We start from the raw sequence: 5,071 nt of genomic DNA on the forward strand, positions 1-5,071 counted from the left end.
ATAGAAGCCAAAGAACTTATGTGTATGACCCATAGACAGGAAGGGAATGTGGGTGAGAGGGGGTGTGAAGGGTAGAGGGGAGTGAAGGGGGGAAAGTGGGACAACTGTAATAGCATAATCAATAAAATATATTTAATTTAAAAAAGAAAGAAAATGTAGTCACAGAAAATACCCTGTTCCTTCACAGAGAGCACCCAATTCCTTACAGAGTTATATGGTAAGAAGTAAGAATGATTACCATTTACTAAGCAACTTTACTCAGTGCCTGAGCTAAGTTCAAATCCAGGATTGTCAGGCTCCAAATCCTCCCCATTATTTAGCAGCTCAACAATAAAAAGAACACCCAATTAAAAATGGGCAAAGGAGATGGAAAACTCAGGAGAACTGAAGCATGGCAGGCACTGGGCTGGTGGCTGGCGAAGTTGTGGTGCATGCGCTGCTGTATTTTAATCAAGGTTATGAAGTGCCTGGTGTGCAGGAAGAAGTTACAGTGCTGGTGGAGGAGGAAACTCACAGATACAGGCCTACTAAGAACTACCTGAGCTGCCTGACATCACTGGACTATACTGATTTTGAAACTGACATAATGAGAAGTGAATTTGAAAGACTGGCTGCCCAGAAACCACTTGAATTGCTCAGTATGAAATGGTATGAACTTCCAGCCCCTTCTTCAGATCAGAAAAATGACATCACTACATGGCAAGAGTGTGTGAACAATTCCATGGCCCACTTGGAGCATCAAACAGTTTGGATTGAGAATCTGGAACTAATGTCACAGCATGGGTGCAATGCCTGGAAAGTATATAATGAAAATCTAGTTCATATGATTGAACACACACAGAAAGAACTCCAGAAGTAAAGGAAACATATTCAAGATTTAAACTGGCAGCAAAAGAACATGCAATTCACAGCTGATCTAAATTAAGAGAAATGGAGTCAAACTGGATATCCCTGGTCAGTAAGAATTATGAGATTGCAAGGACTATTGTGCAATTAGAAAATGAAGTCTTTCATATGAAGCAAAAACATGGAAAGGCCAACCAAGAAAACATCCAACAATACTTCTGAGAAGACAAATGAATTCGATGGATAGAAAGGAAGGCAGGTTGGGCTTTTCCAGATCAGACACTGGTCTGTGAAGGAAAACATCATCTAACGGAAATTGCTGGTGGTGTTTAGATTCCATAAAAAGTGGACTCTTAATATTCTCTCTGTATAGCAAAATAAAAACGTTCAACTCAGTGGTATTTTTTGCCATTAAAAAAATTCAGAGTTCCAAAATAATATGACTTTAGAAAAATATATCATAGGATTAATTTTGAGCCACTTGGACCAGATTTTGTATTCAAGAGATCTTTTTTGAAAATTTTCAACATGTACAAGAAGTTGGGAAGTTTTGGTTTATATATTTTTCAAATAAAGAGGTAGTTCTACACACAAAAAAATGGACAAAGGATTTGAATGGACAATTCTTCAAAGAAGACATACAAATGGCCAATGGGCTCATTAAAAGATGCTCAACATGAACAGGCTCCACAAGAATACAGGTCAAAACCACAATGAGATAGCACTTCACACCCATTAGAATGGATATAATCAAAAAGATGGATAATAACAAGTATTGAATAAGGATGTAGAGAAATTAAAACCTTCATACACCACCAACAGAAATGTAAAATGGCACAACTACTTTGTAGAACAGTCTGGCATCTACAGAAACTTACAAAGAGCACTGGCTGGCGTAGCTCAGTGGATTGAGTGTGGGCTGCAAACCAAAGTGTCCCAGGTTCAATTCCCAGTCAGGGAACATGCCTGGGTTGCAGGCCACGGCCCCCAGCAACTGCACATTGATGTTTTTCTCTCTCTCTCTCTCTTTCTCCCTCCCTTCCCTCTCTAAAAAATAAATAAATAAAATATTTTAAAAAAAGAAACTTACAAGTATAAACCTGGGAGGAATAATGATATATATCCATGTAAAAACATACTCAAATGTTCATAACAGCATTATTTAGCCAAAAAATGGAAGCAATCCAAACATCTATCAACTAATGAATAAAAATGTGATATATCCATACAATGAGAATATTATTAAGCCATAAAAAGAAATGAAGTTCTGATAAATAATACAACATGGACGAATCTGGAAAATATCATGCTAAGTAAAAGAATCCAGTTACAAAAGACCACATTTTTGTTGTGACTTCATTTATAAAAAATTTCAACAGACAAATCTGTAGAAATATAAAATAGTTTAGTGGTTACAAGGGCCTGGGTAAGTTGGGGGTGGAATGGGGAGTGATGGCTAAATGGTAAGGGGTGTCTTTTCAGGTGATGAAAATATTCTAAAATTGATTGTTGTAATGGTCTCACAATTCTGTGTATATACTAAAAATGCGTGCATTGTACACTTTAAATGGGTGAATTGTACATTGTGTGAATTATGTATCAATAAACCTGAGCTCTATGAAGATAAGGTTTTTTAACATTGAGTTTATTTGCTACTGAATTTTTTAATTGCTTATGAAATACTGTTGATTTTGGAGTAATAGTCAAGGATGTGCTTTTGCTTCTTTGCTATATGTCTTCTTCCAAGAATGCTGATTAAAGCCACATTTCCATGTAGCAGGAAAAAATATTTAGTAATTATGGTACATTTCATGGTATAATGGATTTGTACTGAGACATAAAGGCAACTCTATCTTTACATGCACACGTTTTCTCTTTACATTTTAACAAAATTATTGCTGTATTATAAAATAATATAGAATCAGCATAGAAAATATGGGGGGAAATGTAGAACAGATGAGGAAAAGCAGTTCAACTTCATTCCCAACCATGAGATAACAACTGTTAACATTCTGGTTTATTTTTTCCCTTGTTTTGCAGTGCATTCTTTTACATAATTTATTCACATATAGTTCAGTATTTACCAACTGTATGTTTTCACAACAGCTTTGAGGAATAAACTTAGTGATATTTGGACCATGGTCCTGATCTGTCTCTCAATCTTCCTCCTCCCTTCCATCTTAACTTCTTTTTCCTGGAGCTCAACATGACCAACAAATAAGCTTGAAGACAATGTAGCCATTAAGAAGAATAGTTACCAAACAAGGCTTGAAGTGTCCATCATCTTGAACTGCCCATCCACTGCCATGAAGTTTATTGTTATCTCTCCTTGGCTTACACAGATAAATGAATAGCACAGCAACAGTTCAATTTCATCTTTGCAAAGGAGGTCATAAATACAAATGGAGACTCGAGAGACACCTGGCTCTCATCTAATCAAATATGGCCCCCCTTACCATCTCATAGGATATTTGCAATGCTGTTACCATCCCCTCAACAGATGACCTCTTTAATGTTGTTAGAAGAACAACACAAACAGTAACCAGTTCTCCAGAAAATGGAAGGTTGCTTCTCAATTGTAAGAGCATGATTATTGATAAGGTAGGATCATTCCATGATGAACACTATATTTTTAAAACCAAAGATACAAATTCCTTCTATAAGCTGTGTGAAGCCTGCTCATAGTATCTGCTCAGAAAACAGGAGCTGCATCTATTCCAAAGTCCCCAGCCATCAAAAGAAAGATAGCTTGAGAGTCTGTAGGCATAAAGTTTATAAAGACACTGTGCATGGTAAATGTGCATTTACACTGCAGATTGCTATGTTGGTGAAAGTGCAATTAAATCCAACAAAGCCCAGAACCCCAAAATTGAAAATGCCTTGTGAAGGTAAGATCCACATGTGTGCTGCAAGATTTGACAAGGTAGCATCTGAAGAAGTTGCCAAATTGTTTGGTAAACCAGACAAAAAGAGATCTGTTGCTAATAGCCTTATCAAACCCAAATCCCAATTTCTCTGTCACGTGTTCATTATTAAAGTGCCTTAATCTTGCTTTTATGCAGATGGAAATAACATGCTAAAAAAGGAATATCTTAAATCAGTTGTTATTTGGATCTAGCTATGACGAAAACAACTATTAGGACAAAAGAAGACAGTAACAAATTATGCAAAACCTGTAAAATTAGTCACTAAGAGCATCTTGTGGCAGAACCAAATACAATAAGATGGATACATAGCATGGTAAATTAAATCTTCTTTTCAAGACTATTGTACTACAAAAAGCATAGTGAAAATATTATTGTGAATCCAAAGTTTCAAAATTATGAATGAGGCTCTGAATTCATGCAATTCCCCCCAAAACTAACCTGAAGTAGTCAGTTCAATGGACAGGTAAATATTTGGTTAAAAATGGGAAGAATCCCAACTTAAGTCTGAAGGAGATACTGAGTGCCATTAAAAACCAGCTGAAGAGGAATAGTTAGTTAAATGGATGCTTCTGTACAGTTCTCTTTTCTATTTTTATTGTATTTTGTCAATTCTATTCAATACCTCCTCCTTGATGAACAAACACTTCTGAAGTGAACTGCAGTCTCAAAACAGAGGCATCATTACCACAAATGATGACCAGAGACAAGTAAACAAGTGACTGAATGCAAAAGTCTCTTCCAAGGCTAATATTCATCAATTTTATTAGTTTCTATCAAAGCAGCTGTAAATCTGAGCACCCAATTGAGTATCCAACACAGAGAATGCAAACAAACATGGAGAAATATTGCATCGTCATACAATATTTTTTCTTAAATTTAGTCTTGCAGTTTCAAGATAATTAGAAAATACCATGATGCTACTTTTATTGATGCCAGGGGATGGGAATTTACAGATTATTCTTCAGGCCATTCTGTAGTTTCTATTTGGAGCAGAGAAATATAATTTGGGAAATTTGTTGTTAATGTCAGTTTGTCATCTTTCTCTATTAAAGACAGATGGGATTACAAGCAAACATATGGGAAGATATTTTTTCTATGCCTAAAATATCTCACATATTTGTATATTTTGTTCATTATCATACAGGGCCGGGGTGTCACTTGGCTGTCACCTTGAAGTAATTTCACTTTCTGCATAGAGAGTGTCCAGCCCTAGGTTAATTCAAAATAGAGGCAATGGCTTTACTAAGCCATTTTTCCTCTACCCTTCATAAAACTAGTTTTAGTTATATGATTGTTAA

The 5,071-nt window shown here is 35.9% G+C and overlaps 1 pseudogene; it reads left to right on the top strand.

Annotated features, from left to right (window-relative positions):
* Window positions 1–391: 391 nt before the first annotated feature.
* Window positions 392–1,068, top strand: LOC123807069 (annotated as a pseudogene).
* The last annotated feature ends 4,003 nt before the right edge of the window (window positions 1,069–5,071 follow it).

Source organism: Phyllostomus hastatus, unplaced genomic scaffold, assembly GCF_019186645.2.
Source record: "Phyllostomus hastatus isolate PE091 unplaced genomic scaffold, TTU_PhHast_1.1 phas_scaffold_397, whole genome shotgun sequence".
In the NCBI taxonomy this organism is placed as follows: Eukaryota; Metazoa; Chordata; class Mammalia; order Chiroptera; family Phyllostomidae; genus Phyllostomus; species Phyllostomus hastatus.